The following is a 26,148-nucleotide window of genomic DNA, read 5'->3' as shown; positions in this document are numbered from 1 at the left end:
ACCGACACATAAAGAAACATTCTGAAAATAACGTCCAAGATAAAAACAGTAAATAGAATAATCGAAACAATACCTGAAAATAATTGATATATATTTAATTCTCACAAAATACTACTTTGTTTAACTTATAAACTCGTCAATATATCAAGATATAACAGAACTAAAGGCGCTTGGAGAAATAGAGGTATTGAGCTGATGTACAGTATTATAAACACCATTAAAAACGAACTACGTGTACCTATATATGAAATAATTGAGTAAAAATTATAATATTCTATACGTATTTGTTCGAATTTCCACGAACATAGCGATTTTTTTTTTGAAAACAGATTAAATTAGTAAGTAACATACGTAAAAAATATATATGTATAAATATATGATCACGGTATTGTTAACGAATACATTACGCTGTTTTTTATTAGAATATGTGAACGTTTCAGAAGTTCGTTCATAATTGTACTCTATTTTTCTTGATTCATTCGTATATTTTATATTTTTAATTTCGTATATGTCGAAAAGTGATATTGATTTGTCAATTTAGAGTGTTATGTGTTTTATAACCCGATGCACACTATATATAATTTTAACTTATTTTTTTTCCTTGTTTAGTAGCGGAACCTAGAATGACTTAATTGGACCGATGCCCCCCCCCCGAAAAAGTTCCTTAAAAATCCCTTTTACTTTTATTAATTTAAATATAGATTTTAGTATTATGATTCAATTACCATACGTTTATAATTTTAGAAATTTGACTGGAATAGTTGTATCCTTATCAAAATTCGATAAACTCAATTTTATGTGAGAAACACCGACTGTTCACTAAAATGAAATAAGGGCTTGATAAAAGCGTATTAATTGTGCATCGCACTGGCTATCGCCCAACCACACTCAGGTGATTTTGGCTTGAATGTTCAAATATGAGTAAGCGGATTATTCGTGTCAATAGAATCAGATATTCTGTTGAAACGCTATATTAATTGCAAATATGTCTATACACTAATTTACACTTCTCGGTTCAACTATTTTGCCGACAATAAGGGGATGTTATTTCTCCAAACATATTCAAGTGTTTATATATTCAACATAATGATTATTCCCATTACACGAAATACACATATTCTCACGCCCTTTATTAATTTACATTCATATTTCTGTGTTCTTATTTTTCTACTTGCGTTTTTTCTTTTATCTTCTTTAACTTACTATGATAATTATTATGTGTACACACAAATAGTTTTTTTTTTATAAAAACAATCATTACATTTACTTATCGGGACAATCTGGTATATTTCGTGGTATAAGTGGCAACAAGTCTTTTCGGATTTCAAGCGCTGAACATATGTTTCCAGAATGTTTAACCATTGATTTCTCATTGGTAGTGACCATTCATCTTCATAGAAATATGTGTGGCAATAAGCCTCCCCAAAGTCCTAGTCATCTTACCACTTATTCAGTGGAGGTCTGGCGAGTGCGTTCTCTTTTCGGTCTTTCTATCCTACTTTACTCTTCTCGTATCTGGGCTAGCGTCAGTTCATGGTGATACAAGATATTATTTGGTAGGTCGGACACGAGAGCTAGGCGTGTTTAATTTAAAACAGTAGAGTTTAATTTTTTTATCTTGTGTTAATTTGTGGTTTTCATCTGCGACACTTTCTATATGCCCGGCGTTCTTCTAAAGCACAATAATTTAAATACTTCAACCATATTCATTAGAGCCATCGGTTGTTTCTTCTCACTATAATCAAAATCAAAATACTTGCATTATTTTCAAAGTGCTTTGACATTCCTAGTGTTTCTAATATTAGTGCTGTTAACTTTATTGTCCTCATCTCCAATATCCCTTTCGGCTCTATTGCAACTTCGTTTGTCTCCAATTTTAGTTTCTCACCTTGCCTTACCAAGATAATTTTTTAATGTTCGACTGAATTTGAGTTTATTAGACTTTTAACTTCATTCTTGGTCGTTACAAAAAAAATTACATGTCGTCCACTAACATAAGGATGTTCATTGTTTAAATAACACTTAAAATACGAGGTGTTTTCAATACGTTTCCAGACTTTTTTGGTTCGCGCACTTTTATTGAAAACACACATGAATCTCTGGTTACCTTTCGAACTAACGTCCTCAGGCTGAACAGAACTTCTTTACCGTTTCATCAACTTCTTGAATGCCCTATGAAACTCATCTTTCGCAACAAGTGTCTAGAAATAAGAGACTCTACGGTTTTCCTTGAGCTTAAGGAATAAGCAAAAGTCAGAGGGAGCGAGATCTCAACTATAGGAAAAGTGAGAGAAGGTTATATCCATCTTAGTCAACTCGTCTGTGACAAAGATGGAGTTGTGGACTGATCTTCTCCGAGAACACTTCGGATAAGCACAAATCTCTTACATTTTCAGTTCCTCGCGTATAATTATTTGCAGTTCCCAAACTAATATCAATCTGTGCACTTCTTGTCTCTGTTGAGGATTGTACTTATACACGAAATTCCTGATTTGGTTAATAAACTACGGTGTTTCCACTTTCTTACTACGCCCACATCTCAGATCATCTCTTAAACACGCTGCCTTTTTTTAATATATTATGCCACTAAAAGAACTGATGCTCATTTCATGTAATATGGTCCAGATGCCGTCTAAAGCATTCCATAGGCCTTCCATCGTGTTATGTCATCTGCTCATGTTTCCCTTGAAGGTCTCGTTGGTGCTTATATTTATAACTTTAACCATTCTATTGAACATTCAGAACGAGTTCTAGGTTAATCAGGAATTTAAATCAAAAGTAGTGGTATGTTATTGAAGTTTTTTATTTTTGTTTATCTTCGTATTTTATTAAATGACTATCCACGAAATTTATCTAAAAAATATCGTAAATCCCTTTGTAATTGTGCCACTGTTAATCGACGTACGGGATGCATCGTGTAATATAACTCATTAATCTAATAACAGTATGTAAGTTGGTAAGTTTTTGTTTCTTTTGTCTTACGATTTTAAAAGTTTTTAGTTGTGGACTATTCTATTATGAATTATCAAGAGTAAAAGTTTACCCGAAAAAACAATTTCAGTCTCCTATGATGTTTTTCTGTAAATTAGATACCGTATCTTTTGCAATATTCTTTTTTTAATATTTTATGAGTTTGTTCAAGCTGGGGATGAGCCATCCGATCGAATGTCAGGATTCTCTCGTTAATTCATATATTATAGGCAGGAGATCCTTTACATATGCTAGCATTCGTGTGTAATAGACTGGTTTGAATCTTCTTTGTACGTAGTTGAGTAGTTTTTTTGACAGATGATTATTTTCATTGCGCCTTGAATTTGTGGTATAATATAAATCTTCCTTTGATTTCAGTTTATTTCATGCCGTACTTTGACATTTTTGATCATCCTTTTTTAAATCTGTTTAACAGAACATTATTACGAGCACTAAATTGTACCCATGATGCTTGTTTCTTTTTTTTTTAACCAATATGCTATTTTTTATATATAGGAATTTTAGGTACGTAATTCTCGAAATTGCATATTTCATAGTGGATGTTGTATGCCTTTTTTCCAACCGATATTTCTAGTATATGTTTCCAGTTCTTCCTACTGCATTCGATGTTCAACATTTTACAGTTCGTTTAGTGTAGATATTTACACGGCATACTTTGCCGTATTCTATAGTAATCGCTCCAAGCAGTACTTGTACCCAAAGATCAGGTTGCTCAAATTCATTACTTCAATGTCGTGGAAATTGCAAATGGTTTCGATGTTGCGACAACTCGTTTTAATATTTAATAGTTTAATAAGCATTGCTTATCGAACAATGATGTTTTGGTTACATGGCTGTACGAGGTTGATGTTTGAATTGTAAGAGATAATTAGGTATTTTACAAAGCGCAGAATAGTTGAACCATATTCGTAGTACATTATTAAGAAACCGTTTCCTACTGCTTCTTTAGATAGATGCGGCATAAGCATACTATGGTTTTCTATGTTATTCTTACAGTGTCACTTTTATTGTACTTTTATGCTTTTTTGTAACCAGTTAACAATGACAAAGCAGTATGTTACCACACGAAGGTCCACACCTCGCATTACTGTAAACTGTGCTTTACAGATATCCCTTACATCGCGTATATATTCACTGTTACTTATATTTCTTTTTTGGGATAAACGCAATACAGCTGAGTTGTATCTTCCTGCCCTTCGAGGTATTTGATATTAGTATCTTCTTCAAATTGAAAGCCATACGAATTCGTTTGCTTGTTCTGCAATTCTGTATATATGGGTATGGTGCTCGCTGAATATGTCTCATGAGTCAATTATCTGCTTTCTGATATTCTTGGGGTTGGGGTTGACTTCTGTAATATTATACAATCATCAGTTTATTATACTTCGCCGTATAATTTTCCTTCTGTTTTTACTTTTTTATTTGTGGGTCTATGTTGGTTAACTTGATTCTCCTTTATTTGATCTGAATTATTTATGTGCATGCAATAAGAAAGGTGACTTACATGTTTTGTGTCTGTAGTATTCTTGTTTCTGAAATATGAAAATAGGTCAACATCTGCAGAATGGCTACCGAGGAAGCACCTGCAGTTTATAACACCAAGATATATATGCTTCTTCCCAGGTCGCGTATTATTACGATTTGCATATTTCCATATGGTAGTGTTTTATGCAACACCCGGCACAGAATTGTTTTTTTGTACTTCTGTAACAGATATATTATCACAAGTGCATAAGAGCATGATAAGGCATGACCACACAATCCAAGAACTTAAACGAAATATTAATATATCCTTAAAATAAGTAGGTACCCCTACTCTCGTGTTTAGATTCGACAATAGTCACCATTCCTATATTTTCCTATGAAGCAGTTGTGATTTGTAGTCTACATTACACTATTACTTGGACTGAGCATACATGTGAATGGGTGCGAACAATAACTATTAATATCTACTTACTACTAAAAAGAGAGTTTCCAGAGAAATGCTCACCAAGATGTACTACAATCAAAACATCTATTATATCTATTTAATTGAGAGTAGACAACGCATTGTTGATGCCTTATCGGCAGCTCTCGTTACTCTCGCTTCTCCTTATTTCTCCGTCAGTCCTCATTTCGAATGAGTGATTTTTCTGACAAAGGATGAAAGAATAGCTTCTTTTCAGGACGGCAGTACTTCGTTAACAGTAGTCTTAGTTGTCGGAAATCTTCTGGTTCTGCGTCACCCAGATTGTTCAGGAATCCCCCCGTGTGTCCGATACTTCCGGTCCGTACGCTAGCCATCTAGACCTTTTTCTGATAACTTCCCCTGAGCTATGTTCATGTTCAGCTCCATCTCCTCTGGGATCTTCCGACCACTCGATTGTATCAGTTAAGATAACGAAATGCCATAAGTCTTCAGAAGTACCTCCCACGATACTGTATATCGATACTCCACGGCTTCCGTATATGTTATCTACACCGGCATTCCATGTTTAAAAAGGATGGGTCTTCCATAGTAACAGACCTGACCGAATGGGTAATTGTGGCATAGACAGATTCATTCCATCCAAAAAATTCCAACAAAAACCTAACAGCCAGCCATGATTCTCCCCAGAATGTGCTGCACCCATCGCGCACAGAAATAACTTTTTCCATAGTTAGCAACAAAACAGATGTACTGAGACTAAAGCTGCTTTCAAGAGTAATAAAAAAATGCAAGAAAGCTATATGCTCAGTCCGTTAAATCCAAAATAGCTGAGCAGCGGCTTGCTTCCAACCAGTTCTGGCAAATGAAAAACAGGATCCTGAACAGAAGTGTGCATTCTATCCCAACCGTAATCAATGAAAATGAGATCATCTTGCCAGCATCAGACGGGGCCAAACTATTTCCCAAGAAGTTTGCAGCTAATTCTATCCCATGCGATGAAGGCCATCACCTCCCCGTATTTCCCCTATAACAGACAAAACGCTATGCAACGTATAAATATCCGTGCATGAGGTCGCCAATCTAATCAAGAACCTTGATTCAAGTAAAGCAACCGGCCCTGACGGCATTCCAAATATAGAAAACCCTCAACCAGAACTTGCCCTTAAACTTATAAAACTGTTTAAGCGGTGCCTTAAGGAGAAGTGCTTACCAACACCCTGGAAAACGTCCTCACTGTGCCCTTTTTTTAAGAATTCAGGTGATGAGTCGTCTCCCTCTCAGTGCAGACCAATACGTCTCCTGTGTGTCATGAGTAAGTTGCTGGAATCCATATTAAATAGAGAAGTTGTCAACCACCTCAGCAGAAGTAACCTGCTTAGTGACATGCATTATGATTTACGTTCTACCAGATCTACAGAAGATGCAAACTCTCTCCAACAGGAGATACGTTGTGCGCCTTTCTTTGATTTATCGTTACTTCTATGGCAAGTGCTCGTCTGAGCTCCAATACCTGGTCTCCGCTCGCCAATCTTTCACGAAAAACACCCGTCTAGCTGAAACCACTATCAAAAAATGCCCCACTCTTTTTCTAGGCAAAACCAAAACGTAGATTCCATGAACAAAGCTGCTTTCTTAGAAGTGCACGCATGTGGAACTCTGTTCCGTTTGCCTCTTTCCCACCTAAGTATAACCTGGATATCTTTCAAGTCCAACATAAACAAATTCCTGATAAATCGCCCCCTTAAGTAAAACACATCTCAACACTAACGTACTGTACATGCAATAATCCTTATTCCCGAGTGGCTTTCGTACCTTGATTAATGGTGGCCACCTTGTAAAAAAATCATCGACATTTACTAATGCAGCCACAGCTCGATCAAAAAGGACTCTATTGAGTTTGTTAACGTAACATTCGTTTAGATGCAAATAAATCAGTTTGTGTAGAATATTATCGTCAGTGATGGTTCATTAAGTAACATCCGATCGTTTTTACTGGAGTTGGCATGATAGCAAGTCTCTTAGTATTTCCCGTACTCGCCGCTCATTTCATTTATATTAGAAAATTAATTTTGTCTTATAGCAATAGCCTTCAGAACTTGATTTATCGTTTCGTTAAAACTTCCTATTCGTTATTTTTACTAAAATTCGTGTTTCAATAAGCCTCCATAAAGTTCAAGTCTTTTTTGTCCTCACTCAGGGCCCTTCCATTGGTTTTCCCATTGGACTTTCTAGACAATTTTCTGTAGTTTTAGTTGATAGCTAAAATACAAATTTCGGTGGTGTTTTTCACTGATAATGTTGATGCTTCAGTTTCTTAGTTTTCTCTCTTTATTTCTGTTGGAGTGGATATTAGTGGGGTTAACTTTCTCATTCGAGCGTTCTAATTAAGATTGGGGCTTTTTTTGTACATTACGATTTTTATAGTCTTGAACAATCTCTTCGTTATATTTTCTCTTAGATTTTATTCACAGTTGAAGTTCTTTCTAGCTGTTCTTAAAATATTTGTAATATATTGATATTTCCTTCCGTATTCTTTTTAAATCCCTGTTATATTCCGTGGATTAAATAAAAAATTAATTGGACACTTACACGTAAATCTTGCTGGAACATAACATTTTTTACAATTTTGCAAATTCCTTTTTGTTCCTTTTGTAAATTATACGTACGTCTGGTTTGTTTGGTTGAATTTATTTCTGTTTGTAGCTGTCTGTTACATATGCGTTATTTTTTGTTTCCGTTACTCATTCCAGTTTGTATTTCGACCGAGTATCACTATGTTTTAAACGCAGTCATCTTCCATTGAACTGCCGTTCTGACATATGATGCTAGTTTTTGAATTGAATATTAAGGTGATAGCATTATTCACAAACTATGTGAGATGCAAGTGTGTTGTTTTGCCCAAAAAGTCTAAATGTGTTCTTTTAACTATATTTTTACTATACACTATTGTTATTAAGTATTTACTTGCATTTACAGGTTTCGTTTCATACTCGTCAGTTTGGTAAATACTAGAGTTTTCAATATCTGCACGTATCATGTTGATTAAGCTCCCTCATTTCATGGATTTGTGCAGTCAATATTTCTTTAATCTGGAACCGTTAACATTCCATCTCAATAGTGCAGAGTGTTCTATTGTAAATCAATTCTGAAGTATTGGATGTATACAGATGTTGTTTCTCGGTTGTCCATTTCTAATTTTTATGTTTCTAAATAACTTCTATTAAGCACCTTATGCTAAAAAATATTAATGAAGTATGACAACATTATTATTATTATTATTATTATTATTATTATTATGATTATGATTATTATTATTATTTACTATTATTATTATGATTATTATTATTATTATTATTATTATTATTATTATTATTATTACTATTATTATTAATATTGTGGCGGTTTTTGTTAGTGTTGTATGATTAAAATATGAAAAAAGCCATTAAAACTTCGATACGAAAATAAGTTATTGATATATAGATAAGATATGTCTAATGTTTCGGACAATAAGGATATGTGCTAAACAAGATTTATGGTTTGCCTTTCTAAAACATCGGTTTACTAGAAATAACACTTTCTGGAAGTATGGCTAAGCATGAATACAAATTAAATGGATAAAATAAATATACTTGAGACAATTTATATAAAAATCCAACATCATAAAGTAAATAGCACTGTATGAGAAACTAATTGATGTTTATATTGTTTAATTGGACTTTATTATTGAGATGAGTAGTGTTTAATTATTTTATTTTATTGTCAGTTTAGTTGTTTTTGTACGACGTTTTGATCAACTATTCCTCTGGCCTTCGTCTCATATCAATAATACATTCCAATTGAATAATATATAACATTCGTTACGGAGCCGACCATAGGAGATCAGACAATAAATAAACATCAAATAATAAGACCAAAACATCCAATATTGATTGCCTTTCGGTGGATAGAGACGTTGGATGTCTACGGTTCTAGGTGAAAATTGTCTGAAGATAGCGGTTTCAATTCTACCCAAAGCCGGACAGATGCGTACTTGGTGAAAGTGTGGTAAGACGATAACAATTATAGAAGGCAGTACTTGCTGAGGATGCAGTTAGGAGATTCGGAGTTTGTATACCGTCGCTTTTACCACCTGACAAAAGTCAGAGGAATAGTTGCCCGAAAAGTCGTGAAACAACAACTAAACAGATGAGGAAAATATACCGCAATAAAATAACTTAATAAGTGATGTGTGTATAAATTATTAACATTAATAAAAAAAGCAATATATACAACGCGTTCGAAATCAGTTACTCACCAAAAGCACATTCCTAATCATAAATTTTCTACCTAATTCACCAGACATAATATACTTACATTTAGAATAACTTTTAGGCTTTACAACAGCCTATTTTAGTTACTTGAATTTTTCCATTAGTATCTTATGAAAAGTTTCTCAATATACTCAGTTGTTTGTATTATCATAATTTGAAAGTATTATAACACTCTAGAAGTAGGTCATACGTTCTGCATAATACACTATTTATTGAAACTAATCCATGGGTGAAAGTTCATATCTCTCTCTCTCTCTCTCTCTCTCTATATATATATATATATATATATATATATATATATATATATATATATATATATATATATATATATATATAAAGTGAGATCCACACGTTCAACAATAACTTTAGCTACGTTCATCATACAGATTCACAACTAGGCCCATATTGTAACCAATGATGTCCCATATCTTATATTATCTTGGCAAGTTTAGTCAAAGATTATATTTTGATAGATTCGAACTTCGGATTTTTTCCAAATGTTATTAATAGATCTGATGCTCTTTTTTATCTAAATTGTTTTTTTTTTAATTTATATAACCCTACGTAATTACAATACCTCAACATTTACCTAAACCTGTATGATTTTGTCTACGTGGGCATTTGTTGTAAGCGTTTTTTCCCTAGTTTGCTAAATTCACACATCGTGCCGGACAGTGTTTCGTTTTTTGTCTTCATTTATGATATTAAATATAGTTCTACTATATAATATTATTCCTAAGAGTACCTATTTTTGACGATGTTTTTATCGCCTCGTACAGTTTCTTACAAATTAGTGTGTTTTTTAGCAACTACAAATATGTGTAAGCATTATGTTGATTAGACGATTTAGAACATTTGTGGGATACGATATCTAACCATTTAATCTATCCGCATAATTTCATTTGTCTAACTAGTAAATACATGTGTCCTTGTTTCCTTTCCCTGTTCTAATTCTCTGATAGTTTTGCACTTTACGCGCAACAAATGGTTTGATTTTTTTTCTAAAACTACCAAGTCTGGAACACCATTAAATATTATCACTTTCTGCCTTCGTTTCAATATCTCTAAACTGATGGGGGCGAGTGAGATTTATGTTTTCATTGTTAGGCTAATAATACATTTTCACTGGCGATTGTCAGATACAATATTAATATTTGGAATTTGTTTACTAATGATATCATGAGTTACTCTATTTTTTTCACTATCTTGTTTGGATCAGTATATTTAACCAATCAATAGTGATTACTTTGAACTAGATATTTCCACTTTTACTCATCGAACCGCGGCGTAATCTAGAATGACTTTTTAACCTATACATGTCTTCAGTATTATCAGCAAAGCGTATTTTTTTTATAATATGCATTTTTAATTTATGTGATAACCAGTACATTCATAGCCTGCTTATAAATTCTATTTTGCTAAAAGAATGCCTATGCGAATAAGGAGCATTCAATGGAAGAGGGCTTTAAACTTTGGCCTTTTTACTAATAATAAATTGGGATGAATTAAAATTTATTTACTTTGGATTAAATTTCTTATATTAATGATTAATCCGGAATATTGTGTATTTGACCTAGCTTAGGAGTGTTCTATTTATATTATTATCTTAATGATATTTGTATTACGTTAATAGCTTGTAAGCTAGGATTATTTCGAATTTATATACATATATATATGTGTGTGTGTGTGAGTTTGTATGTGTGTGCGTGAGATATACTTAAATCATTAGTATATATATACTAACATTGCTCATAATGCGATGTGTTTAGTTTCATTTACACAACAATGTTAATCATTCATTATATATGTGTAAGTGTGTGTATGTGTGCATGTTAGTGTTTTTGTGCGTACATGTAAATCGTAGATTGTTAGACATCATTTAGATAAGACAAAGCAACAGTTCATAACGACGGATTAATGCATAACACATAGAATATGCATATGTTTTTGCTGCAATAACTAACTGTTAAAATGAGAGGAAAAGCATAAATAGATAGAAATCATGAAGATATACAGATAAAAACAATACATGTAAAACATGAAGAAATGCAGATAAAAACCATACAAGTAAAACATTAAAAAAGATTGAGAAATAAAGTTTCTGAGAAGTAACAAAGCGTAGATAGTAGTAATTCTAACAGAGGATAAAACACAAACCTGTGTATAAACATATTATTGATAAACATATATCATAACAAAGACAAAGGCAGAAAGCGGAGCAGGAAAGTAAAAACAGAGGCCCAAGACGTTTAGCAACCGAGCAGTATCAAAGACAACTAAAATTACTTCATATACAAAAAAAAGCAAAATGAATGAAAGAAAGAAACCTCCTTGCATCGAAGTAATGGAATCAACACCTAAATTGTGTCGAACAGCTGTTTGCTTTCCCAATGCGGTTCTGTTATCCGTTTTTTCCCCGATTTGTTACAAAGACTGGCAAAATTTACACCCACACAATTTGTAACAATTAACCGTATCAAATAGATGTAAACAAACATTTCTAAACATACCCGATTAGCAAAAGTCAAGGATCTATTTTTTTTTCAAATTATGTAAGGATTAAGCATTGGAGTCCTACTTAACACTCGCCTTTAAAATTAACTATTATATTATCTAGGTCTTTATAATTTCAGGTCAATTCATTCTATATATGCGATCCTATTGTTTTGTAATCCCATGAACAAGAACAAAATACGCCTTTTCTGAGATAAAAGTAAGAAAACTTTGGCAAGCAGTAAGATTGTCGATAATAAATGCAAGCCTTTTAAAAGTAAGTATAAGAAAACACGAGAAGCATATTAAAATGCAATAAAAAAGAACGTGATTTAGACTAAAACCGAAATAAACTACGTATGATTAATAGAATAGTGACATCTTTATCGAGGAAAATATAGCAATGCACACATAGACATATAAATAACTTTAATATGGTTACTTTACATAAAAATAATTACTGATTATTTGCTGGATATTATTAGTTTATTTGTACTATTATCGTAATTTTATAAAATATTTCCGATAAGCCTAACACTCCAAAAATTTACATAACTTGAGAAAGGTTCAAGATTATTTAACTCACTTACAAATAACTAATCTGATGCGCTCCCCCCAAAAAGTGGGGAACAAGACATCAGCAAATGCCTTATCTCATACACACATTTTCTTATATAAATATATACTACTTTAAAATTCTGTCATTTTCTATTTACAATGCTTACGTAGTGGACATAGACTGGTTTAATCGAACGAAAGAAGCACTAATCATGAAAGTAACTAGATATTCTCACAATTTTTCATCTGCAACTATATGGTGCTGACCAACTATAAAAAATCTAATAAATAAAAAGGTATATGTTTGTCTGTCACTCCGTATGTCTGTCTGTATCAATATATTATAACTCTATCTCTCCAAAACTAAACGTTGCAGAGTTGCGGTATGGGCCTTAAATGATTTATTATATAAATCAAAGTATCACTTGACAAAAAATTGAAACGTTGCAATATAAAAACGTGTAGCTGTTTTTTTAGCTCGACTAACAAATGCCTAGTTCATTTCATATTAAAGAATATATAATCCAAAACTATAAACATACGCGCCACGATTATTAGAGTTCTTATAGATTTTTTTCCTTCGTCAGTAGTATTCATTCTTCATTTTTTATTGATTAATAAATCATTTTTTAATAACTTGTTCACATAGTAACTGATTTTAATTACGGGAGGGTTAGTAATACAATTCACCACATAGCTTACAACCATATTTCTTAATTGTAATTAATTAATTGCTAACTGAAAAAAAAACATGTGTTTGAAGCTTCTAAGTTTTAAAAACTATACATCTCATTATTATAAATGTCTAAATGTGTAACAACCATCAGTATTTTGTCTGAATCACATACAATAATAATGTTATGTTTGTTTAATTAAGAAAAAAACTAAATCAAGAATTAATTTGAAAGAAAAAAGTTTGGGTTACTATACGAAATGACACCTTGTAAATAAACATTCAATACTTTCGCAGATGTTCATTACTTAAATGTGTTTTCCTTGAATTATAATTTAATAAGAAGGCCGAAACACAATAGGATTCATACTGACACTAGATGTTTGAAAAAATAAATAAACAAAAACCAAAAGCGAAAATTATATGTAATATTAATATTATTTCTAGCAAGATTTTCCAACACTGAATCATCAATTTATTGAATGAATAAGCAATATTTACACAAATTTAAATTGAATGACAACTAAATTTAAACAAATAACTGTAATTAAAAAAGTACTGTCCACGTAGGTACGATTTTCTGCATTCGTACTTTTAACGTTTGGTTCCAATAACTCTACTCGACTCAACTGCACTCCAAACATTAGTCTCTTTATAACGTTACCTTGGAAGGGCGAAGTTACATTGATATACAAAAGAACGCATTTCAGAATACACCCATAATTATCGACAGTCAAATTAATTTTAAACACAGCTAGACACTAATCACCTCTCGAAAACTGTTGAAAAGTATCCCCCTTCGTGCTAACCAGGTGTCTTTGTTTCGTTAAGCAGGTTTTTACTTTCGTAATAAACCCACCTTCTCATGCGTGGCAACCACGTGTTGCCTTTAGTGTCAAACTCTTTACAATTGGGAGAATATAGTAAAGTCTATTGCTAAACTTTTGTAACTTCTTAAAACACAGCTAGACTTTAATACCTTTTTCAAATACCGCAAGACTTTACAAGCTTCTCAAACACAAAAGTCATTTTAATCTTAATCCGCAATTATACGGCGACGATTAGAACAAAAATCTAACAATTCACATTCCAACGCTTCAATCTCTCAATGATTTCAATAATCACAAATTTCGACGAGAAAAAGTTAAATGTTTCAATTTGCCGACCCTTTCAATTATTAAATTCAACTCGAGTCCTTTTAATCGTTTTTTTTTCTATTTATCTACATTTTCTATTCTCACAAAATTCCATGCTTTAATTACTGTCGTTGCACGCCCTTACGCGTCACAATCAGATAAACTATTCTGAAAAATACCGACATTGACGATCGGTAGATAAGTCGCCAGTATATTTATTTGAATAGATAAATACATCTATATCTAAACTCTTTCAATTTTACAGACTCAAGAAAATCATTAGGCTCCCTTCATTTTTGGACGCTTTTAATATTTCTATTTTCAACGGTTTCATTTTTTACAACGTCTGACGCAAACTATTTTAATCTTTTCATTTCTCCACGTTTCAGTGTTCATGAAGTTCAACTCGAAATATTTTACTTTTTTCATGCTTTGATGCTTCAATTTTCACAAGGTTTGAAGCAAATCATATCAATAATTTCATTCTCCACGTTTTTGTTGGCCTCATCAACTTCATATTTTTTGCCAAAGTCGTTTGTAATTAAAAACATAACGTGAAAACGCTAGTAAGTATGTTAATATTCTTTTGTTGGTTTTATAAGTCAAAGTAATATTTTATTATCTGGAATCTCTGAAATTTACATACATATAAAAAAAAACCTACAACTGTAATTTCGAAGCTAGAGTATATAAATCAACACCCTTTAATTACTGTCGTTGCACGCCCTTACGCGTCACAATCAGATAAACTATTCTAAAAAATACCGACATTGACGATCGGTAGATAATTCACCAGTATATTTATTTGAATAGAAAAATTAAACAACTGAAAGAGAAATAATAACGTGTAAGAGAAAGTAAATGAAAGAGTAAAACAATCGGAATACGAATACGTTCATAAGGAAAGGAAACATGAAATGCCGCCTGTCATGACAAAGTAAACTAAGAAACTATCCAGAAATTGATGCCAGGATTGGAATAGATAAAAAAGATGGAGGAGTGGTGTGTCGCCAGTATAGACCAACCGGAAGAGGAAATTAGGAAAATATAACTTTGTATTAAAGACTAATTTACGGGAAGCAATGGATTCGCAACAGAGAGTCAGAACATCTAAATTCAAGGTAAACTTGTATAAAATAGCAAATATTTATCAACCAAACTAGATGAGAAAAAGCATTCGATTTACACAGTAAACATTCTAAATTATTAAAAATTCTCAGAAACTTTGGCCATCAGGATGTCTTCGTCAGTGTAATAAGTGGTAGTTGTTCTGGACTTCATAATTTTGATTGACAGATGTAAAGCATGTGTTTGAATACTAAATATTAATACATTTTGGAAATAGCCTGGTTTATGGTTAGCATAACGTTGCTCTATTTAATTCGTCAGTTTCTCTCACTAGATTCTTTTAGCCCAGCGCGGATATAGCCGAGATTGACCTCACTACACGAGTTTCTAGTTTAATTCAAATTTATTCGGAAGATGAAAACTTTCTGCTTCGCCAGGGCTATCAAGGGTATTTTTATCGTGAGACCATAACTATACGGGATAACTACCACGGCTTAAGAAAGATCCATGTGCGCTCGAGCAAAATATAGACCGCGCCAGTTTCTCAAACTGATATTTTACCTCGCGGTACATACAGTGCCTAGCCTTGAAAGATGGCCAACTATCTGGTACTAGCCAGGCTCAGATTTGCTTAAATTCAGTGATCTGGGAGGATGCTGTGGTTCAACGGTATTGTGTTCTATGAAAGAGTAGATTCTTCCAAATTTAGGTTTATTATACTCTCATGTCATCCCAAAATATTGTAAGGCTTCTTTTTTTACAATAGTAAAGTCTTTTCAGTTCTTGCTTAAGTTTCCTCAATATATATATATATATATGTATATATATATATATGTATATATATATATATATATATGAAAATGCGTAAAATAAAACATAGTATAACATGTAAAATTAAACTGAAAACACATTTAGCTTACTATAATCTAAAAATTTGAGCACATAAAAATAAGGGCATTAAACATTCGGCACAAACAAAGAAATTGATTATATTTTTAACTAAAAAAGTTGGCACGTTCGGAAAAAAGGGGGTTTTAATTTTAATTATGCAAACTTTTCATTAAATTGCATGTATATATATGTAATATATATACATATATATATAATATATATGTGATATATATATACTATATATATACATAAATATACATAAATATATATATACATATATAAATATATATATAAATATATATATAACTATATATATATTATATATAAATATATATATATGTAAATACATGTAAATATATATATAAATATATATAAATATATATACACAAGTAAATATATATTTAAATATATACGAAGAATATATATAAATATATATGTATGTAAATGCATATATAAATATATATGTATATATAAATATATGTATATAAATATATATATTAATATATATACATATATATAAATATATATATATATTAATATATATACATATATAAAAATATATATATATTGATATATATATACATATATATAAATATATATATTAATATATATACATATATATAAATATATATATTAATATATATATATATATAAATATATATATATATAAATATATATATATAAATATATATAACAATATATATAAATATGTATATATATATATATATATATCCTCATTCATAATAATAAATATTTGTAACGTCTGATATATATCGATTGTGTTAATACTAATAACATTTACGTCTTGCTCAGTATAATTTGACTTTGTAATTTCTTTTATACCTGACAATGTGAAACTTTTGTTTAAAGACATATTCCGAATATATTTTTGAAAAAAAAATGGGGGGGGGCTCAAGTTTGTAAAAATACTAGCTAGCCTTAGTTCTGATGCTATGTAATTTACAGGAATAGACTCCTTTTTACTTCATTTTTTATGAAATGATATTTTATATCTATGTGCTTAGATCTTTAGTGAATTACTGTGTTCTGCGCCAAGGGACTTGATTTTTGATAATATTAATATTTCCTTGTTCATGAATAAACCTGAAATATTTGTTTTTATCTCTCATTGTCCGTACTTATTTTTTTCTGGAAGTTTTATCACTAGGAGGCATCCATTATATAAGACATTCTACCAGGTTTAGGTGTTAGCAATTTTTGACTTTTAAAGTCAGATCTACATATCTCTCCCACACCCAAATGCAATGATCGAGATTTTTCAGGTAATTTTATCACTGTGTAATATATGCCAGGTCTTCTTGCACTCATAAATTATATAAGGCTGCCTATCTGGTTTATGTTCTTGGTGGGGTTAACTGTAAAATTCAGATAAACAAAAATGTCTTGATCGAAATAAGAATAAGAATCAATGGACTTTTGCAAATGGAGAGAGTGTGTGTTCATGCCAGTAACGCGAAAATCGTCCGCATAGTTGCAATGAAGTCGCTGAAACATTTTTGATACCGCTTAGGTTTTTTAAGGAGTTTTAATGCTTTAAATTGTCGCGATGTTTTGAAAAGTCGTAATTGGTAGGATATAGGTCGGGAGCATATGACGGATGAGGCGCAGGTCGTCCTTAGTCGCTATAAAAAAAACATGCAGACACGCATTGATGTGGAGGAGAATTGGGGTATTTTTGTTGACTAATGATTGGTGGTGTCATTTAAATATTTGGCACATTTAATCCATAGTGCTGTAATGTTTTCGTCTGCATTCCAAAAACTGTAATAATTGACATCGTTCGCAGATAGCTAATCATTCATGAATGATCTCCTTTCGTGACAACTCTGGCTTCAGGAAGTGTCGTGGAGCTACGTCGACGTCAAAGACTAAGCTGAGCGTTGCTGGTTGTCGTAAAGAAACAACATCTCATCGCACCTCCTGACGGTCGAAGAACTCGTGGTTGTTGTTGCGTAAAAATAAAGATAAGACAACAGAACGTCGTTTTACTAGTTTTTTTTTTTAATATGTGAGGCACAAATTTATCGAGATTTTTATATGTCAACCTCTCTCAAGTGTTTCAAAACTTTCCTATGTGTTACGCCTAATGGCTGAGAATGTTCTGAATTAACGGTTTGTTGAAACTTTTGATGTATTCTCCATGGAAATGCAGTAGCCGAATTGATAAATTCCTACATTTCAGACCTAAAAAAACAGGTCGTTTTCTTCTTCTTTTTTGGTACACATTCTGATGCATTTTCCACGTTATCATAAATATTCATACTTTTCTCAACGTTATCATCGACTTTTTTGTTGTTGTATCTTGAGTAATGAATTTCGGGAAATATAATTTGTCGTTTTAATATATTACAATTTCTATTATGAAATGAGCGGTCCTATGAATTTTATACGTCTTGTTTTTTTACTTTTTTGTCTGAAAATTACTAAGTAGGCTGCGCTGCCATTTTCGTATTCAAGAGGTACAGCATATGCTTTAAGACGTTGCCAAACTGTTTTACACAGACATATAAAATGTCTAGATGCTTTGGATATTTAGTATGTTTTAGCAATAAATCTTATGATATGACTAATTAAAATCAGTGTTTACCTAACATTAAAAGTATTCCTTGTTAATAGCTAATGAGAATATAGTTAATAAATGGCACCTTCGTTTTTAGTAAATCATGTGTCCCAGGAATAGATCATGTTAGCTATGTTTTCGATAACATGTGTGTATATATATATATATATATATATATATATATATATATATATATATATATATATATATATATATATATATATATACATTAAATATATATTAAAATGTATGTATGTGTTTATGAATTTATGCATGAGTGGGTTTTCTTTATTATCATCCTCTGAGACACTATATAAATATAATAAGAAGACGGTTTTTTTTGTCTTCTGTCAATATTTAGACTAATTTCCTTTCATTTTGAAAGGAAGGATATTTGCCAAGCTAATGATGGAATCCGGATTAATTAAATTTGCCAGGTGCACAAAGTAATTTGATTTTCCAATTATGATCACCTCATTATTCTTTATCTATGTCAAACATTTCTATGCTCGCTTTATTTTTACATACGTCTAATTTCTATAAATACATCATCTAATATCAGCCCGTGTGTCACAGTGATGATGGAATAAGCAGTGCATTTTTAACTTTAGCTTAATATATTAAATTCAAACATGTCTTCAATACAAAATAATACGTGTTTATAACTTCGATTTATCATACTAGTTTTTAATAGAAAGCTCGTAGAATAAATAGAGGTGCATTTAAAGTATTAATTTCTCTCTCTTACTTGAGAAATCGTCAACAATTTGTATCAACATATCCTCGTTTGTTTATTAAATTCATGATACGAAATGTTTTCGTTGTCTCTATATCAATCCGTCTTTACTTGTAGAAAAGAAACTGTTTATCCAATATTGTGCTGTGGTTCTGTCAGATAATAAAAAGTATCTCGTATTCATAAAAAGCACGACCAAATCTTAACACTTTCTTTGACGTATTAGATATATATGTACGATTTACTAAACAACATTTATAACTGTTGAACTTAAGGGATCTTGGTTTTTATAGATCATTTAGAGTCGATCAGCTTTAGAAGTTAATAATACGTCTAAATGCTTGACGACGGCTGTAAAACATTGAGAAAGAAACACATTTTGCGCGGTTGTATGTAAAACATTGTTGCAGTAGATGATGTCAGGGTAGAGCACTGTGTATAATACATTAACCTATTAAAAATATGTATCTGATTTCAGCAATATTAACACCGATATACGTACTAATAATTGTACATGTCTATTGAAAATCTTTGACAGAAAGCAGAAACAAGTATTTTTAAAGACGTGAATTTGACGAGGATTCTAACAGATTAAATTCTTCATCATTAAAAATAATGAGTAATTATACAAGATACCTGAAACAAATTTAAACGTTCCAACTTATGAAAATACATAATGTTAAAAACGTAAAGCATGTCTCATGATAATAAAATAAATATAAACACAAAAATAAAAACAGATAGAACAAACAAAATTCTAATTATACTCTTGAGGTTTTAAAAGGCTTCTATTTGGTTAAAAATGATCTCTTAAATTGACATACTTATACGCAAGTAGCGTTTTCTCCTCCAAGCATGCACTATTACATGCAACGGAGATAATTTGCTTCATTATTCCTTTTTTTTTCGATTTTCCATATAATCTTTTTTTATATTAAATCGAAAATATTAATAAAGGTTCCATATTTGTAACCACTATGGGCGCTTTCGATTTGTCAACGAAGTATCTTCAGGTGTTGAGGAAGTAAAAGTTAGATGGAGCGAAAGGAGAACTTTAAAAGGGACAAGTAAAATATACATTAAACCGCGTTAAGTGATGGTAAGTTTAAATATATAAAGTCAATGAGAAATCGATTAGAATATAGGTCGAATAAAAATTAGAATATTAAAATTAGCAAGTTCCTCGGCACTATTGCAAAGTTCGTCCATTACGCACTACGCAAGGCATTGCAACATACTGCTTATCTCTAATACAATGGTATTTATAGTAGGATGATTAGTTCTAATGTATAGAGATTTCAGGAATTGTTCATTTTTACGTTTATTTCACGTTGTATAATGTATGTGTTGTTGACAAGAGTTTTTCTAAGATTGGAGGTGGATAGCTGTGCTTTTTTATTAACCATTGAAATATAGCACAGGTATTGTTTTAGTGAATGATCATTTACCGTGACAACGTTGCCGGTGTATATCCAATGTATCTAATGTTCTTATATTTGTTTTCGGAGTTGCATTCGCATAGAGATCATTTGTATTCATACACTACATTGGGTTCTTTCAAGATTTTAATAGCCAATGATGAGTTGTTTCTAACCAGGAGTTTCTGTGTTCTAAACTTCTTGTAGTAAATAATGAATTTAATTTTAGAGTTGCCATTAATAGACGTCTAATATCAGCGAACGACTTATAATTGCATTTTCCTCGATACGGAAGTTAGGTGTATTTTGATATTGGTAAATATATTAATGTAGATTGCATTACTGTGTTGGCGAATATTATGATTAGCGTTTGCAAGGGATTGTAGCATCCGTTTTATTTGCTCATGAACAATATAATTCAGAAAGTTAGTGATGAGTTCTTGCTTAATGTCTTTTTTTTTATTTCAATGGGTAGTGATTTTTTTGTTGATGATATCATTTTAGCACGATTTATAAAATGTTTAATTATGGCTATTTTGTATATTCATGAGAACGTACACACAAAGTTCATAAGCCTTGAATTAGTGCTCAAAAGCGTTTAAAGCATAAGTGGACGCATTATTACGGACGTTAAGAAATAGTAATTTCAAAGTAGAATGAGTAGTACGTGTATCTCTTAGTAAAGTCGCAGATATTCTGCATGCAGCAAAGGCTAAGGCTATATAATTTGTCATCGAATGACACTTTAACTCAGACGTAACTTGTAATTATATTTATACTGTCGTGTAGTATCATTACACATTTCTATATTTATGCAGTATATTTTACATTAATATATGTTATATGGAAATAAGTAGAAATCTGATAATTTACACGATTGAGGTACCAGAATATAGAGAGTTGTATAAAGATACTCACTATATTCGTTTCAGCCCAGTGATATTGGAACATTCTTGCATTATTTTATGTTAATTTTACGTTCATATATAAAATAATCTAACTATATATATATATGTGTATATATATATATATACATATATATATGTGTGTGTGTGTAAAAAAGTAAATAAAAATATATAGATAAAAGCGAACGCGTCTCTGTGTGTGTGTTTGTGTATTTCCATACAAAATAACTCTGTCAATTTTCAGTCTACGCACACGCAATTCGATAGACAGGGTACTGAGATTTGGGAAAATCTTTGTAATCCGTTTTCGGCCAGAAATTTGGCTGCTACGGAGTCAAAGTTAAACGATTTGACATTTTAGAACCCTACCAAACTCCTCCGCAATTTTGGGTATGAGCAATTGAAAGTTAAGATATAGGTTTCTTTGAAATTGATCTGACTTTATAATTTTATTTGAGCCCAAAACACTAAATGTTAAGGGGCATAATAGGAGGATTTTTTTTTAAATGACCTCTGCGGTCTCTACCAAATTACTAAGGCAATTTCATGTCTAAACATTTGAAATTTTGCATAAAAGTTTTTTTTTTCAGGGATATGGCAAGCTTTTTAATCGATTTGGGTCGAAAATTTTCAGTTACCAATATATAAATGTATGTATATATGTATGTTTGCATGTCTGCCATAAACTATCGAGAGAGGCGAAAGATTTTCACAAGATCGGTATTGTTTTGAAGTTCGAACTTTCAGACGACAAATATCGAGAAATTGGCAAAAAACATTAATATATTTACCTTCAATTGGGCCCGTTTCCTGGGGGGTCGCTTTTTCGCTGATATTTTTGAAAGCCATCCTCTGCTTTCGAATGTCTCGCATTAAGCCTACGTCAGATCCGGTTTGGCGAGTGTCGTAACAGCAAACACGTCACGTTTTGCCCCGTTCTTTTCCTGCTTAGTGAAGAGGTTCGAGCCTGCCTTCCTACTACCATTTTTTTTATTTTGCTAAACACACACACGTCCAAACACCCGGGCAACGCCGGGCTGAAATGCTTGGATATGTATAAAAGTAAAAGTGTATGTCTGTCTGTGTGCGTGCCTGTGTACATCTGTGGACATTTCCCTACGCAATAACTCTGTCAACATTTGAGAACTCTACCAAATTACTTCGCCAATTTTGGGTATAAACACTTGAAATTTTAGATATAGATCTCTTGGATAATGATCTAACATAGTAAATTAGTTTGAGTCGAAAACAATAAACGTGAGGGACCATAATAAGGGACCATCTTACACAAAATCTCTTCTGTTGTCTCTACCAAATTACGCAGACAATTTCTGATCTAAACATTTGAAACTTTACATAAAGGGTATTCAGAGATCGGCAAAGCTATTTAATCGGTTTGGGTCGAAAATTTAAGCGCCTGAGAGTTCAAAGTTCAAAAGATTTTACCTTTGCTGTGTCTAGCAAACTACTCACCGAATGTTGGTCTAATCATTAAAAATATACACATAACGACTATTCAGATAGGCATTTTAATTAGTTTGGGGGCGAAAATATAGCTGCCAAAATGTCAAACTTGAAAGAGTTGACCTTTGTTGATTCTACCTAATTCATTTGCGAATTTTGGGTCGAAAGACCTGACATGTTAGATGTAGGTAACTTGGACATGGGTAAAACTTTGTATTTTGATTTGAGCCCCAAATAATTAATGTTAAGGGGTCCAAATTGGCGTCCATATTATTGAAAATTTACTTCCGCTATCTCTACGAAATTACTCAGACAATTTTGAGTCTAAATATTTGAAAGCTTACATAAAGTGTATTCACACCTATGTCAAGTTATGAACCGTACACAGGGCCCGAGTAAAGAGGGGCTAAATTGCTAGTATATCTATAAAAGATAAAGTGTATGTCTGTGTATGTCTGTCTGTTTCCCTACATACTATCTCTGTCATTTTTCAGTATACATACTCGGAATACGATATACAGGGTATTGAGATTTGGGGAAATCTTTGTAATCGGTTTTCGGTCAACAATGTGGCTAGTAAGGGGTCAAATTTCACTGATTTGCCCTTTCAAATCTCTCCCAAACTCCTCCGACAATGTTGAGTCTAAACACGTGTAATTCTAGATATAGATTGCTTGGGGATAAATCTAACGGAATAACTTGTTTTGAGCCGAAAACAATAAACCTTAAGTGGTCATAATAGGGGTCAAAGTTTAAACAAATTGACCTCTTTTTTTGCTCAACATACACCTCCAAACACCTGGGCAACGCCGGGTTAAAATGCTAGTATATCTATACAAGTGAAAATGTCTGTATTTGCACATTTCCCTACCAAATAACTCTGCCAATTTTGGGGCTACATACTCGAAATTTGACGTACGGGGCATTGAGATTTGGGAAGATTTTCTTAATTGGGTTTCGGCCAGAAATGTTTCTGATAAGGAGTGAAAGTTCAACGATCTGACATTTGAAAACTCTCCCAAACTCCTCCGCGAATGTTTGGTCTAAACACTTGATATTTTAGATATAGATTAATTGCATATGGATTTAACTTTATAATTCAATTTGCGTCCCAAACAATAAAAGCTAAGATGTCATAATTTTGGTCAAATTTTATAAAAAATGACTCCAGCGGTCTCCCTGAAATTATTCAGCCAATTTTTGGTCTAAATATTTGAAATTGTACAAAAAGTATATTCAGACATAGGACAAACTTTTACATCAGCTTTTGACCCAAGATATATCTATGAAATTTTAGGTCTAAAAACTGGAAACTTTAGATGCAGTTTACGTTGACATGGGGTCAACAATTTAAATTTGATCTGAGCTCAAAGCAATAAATACAAACGGAGAAAATTTGGGGTCAAATTTAAAAAAAAATACCTCTTCTGTCTCTAACAACTTTTCTCTGTGGTAGTTAAGGAAGCCTATTATATAGAAAGGCGTTTCAGTAGATATGCAGACGTATAAATATATACGTATGCATATAAAATTATTAACAGTACATAGAACCCGAGCAAAGTCGTGATGAACTGCTAGCATAAAATATTTGTACATTGGATAGCAGGAAACAATTACATAATCACAAGTGTAACTGTCTGAGAAAAGAATCTATTTCAGTAGAAGGTTACCTTGCATTGTATGATTCCGATACTGAATAAACGTTTTCTGTTGATTAGTTGGGACGATTTACATCTAGCATAACAATTGTAATGATTTCATGAAATCGCATTCGATTACTGTAATTATTAAACCAATCCAGGGCATAGCATGGCGACGGTGAGATAAAAGTTGTATCTTTGTTGAAAATGCAAGATTTAGTGGTAGAATCCTCTCACTAAGACTGAAGGACTTGTGGTTGATCTACTAATACAGATGTAGTAACTATACTCAATGCATAGACGAATAAGAGTTTTGTCAATATACATCATACTCCCTGGTGTGAGTAATGTGTAAAAACAACAGAAGGATCTCGCTATTTTACAGAAACCTAGACAATATGTTTAATTCATGTTTCGTTTGAAAATAAAAACGGAATATTTAAGCGATAGGACTGCAGGCATTATGGCAATTATCAATGGAAAATGTGGGTGTTGCTGTTTAAAGTAAAAGAAACTGATTTTAGTAGCATTACATAACCACAATCGCCTGTCATCGGTCTGGAAATACAATCAAAATTCTACATGTAATTCTGAGTTAAGGGTAGCGCAATCTCATCCGCATGTCTTTTAATTCGGCAACTACGTCTAATGGCAAAGGTATATCGAGGACGACTGGAAACCATGTCGAGATAAGCGGAGAGAATGCACAGTACCTGAATTTCCAGGATGGCCAATCATTTTAGTACTGAGCAGGATCAACCTTGCTAAACTTGAGTGATCCTTTTGGAACCGCTGCGTCAATTTTATAAAGCTGCATATAATATTACGAGGTTTATTTTTCAGGTTGGGGCGTATCCAGCTTCGCGAAATGTAGCAATGGAGATGAACCAAAAAAACAATAGTCTCAATCATGAAAAATTAGTTATTCACTTTTAGATATCAATAAAAGGTTTTATACATTACAGTTGGCAATCAAAGAAAAAACTGGTCACATGTTCAGCAGAAATAACGAGGTCGTCTGCGCCACAGAAATACCGAGATTTTCTGTAGGATATGACGCGAACTCTAATTTTAATAAAGATAACTATTATTAAAAAAATTATATGATCAACCAAACTCATGTGTGATATGAAGAGAAACTGGAATCGTAGGGAGATACCAATCATCCCAATGATAAAATTTGCCACAGTGCTTATGAAAAGCTTAAAAGCCTATCTAAATAGTATTTCTGGTTAACTAAGCCCAAGAAATATCCAGGCAATGCACTTAAGTGTACAAGGCGCGTCCTGAGAAGACGTATAGGCTTAAGTCAATTACAGCAGGCAAATGCTTGCAGCTTGTATTGATGCCCTATACCAAGCTTAACCCCCAGAAA

The sequence above is a fragment of the Euprymna scolopes genome, chromosome 4, assembly GCF_053919585.1.
Source record: "Euprymna scolopes isolate OS-2025 chromosome 4, ASM5391958v1, whole genome shotgun sequence".
NCBI classification, from domain to species: domain Eukaryota; kingdom Metazoa; phylum Mollusca; class Cephalopoda; order Sepiida; family Sepiolidae; genus Euprymna; species Euprymna scolopes.
Note: the sequence above shows the minus strand (reverse complement) of the source record.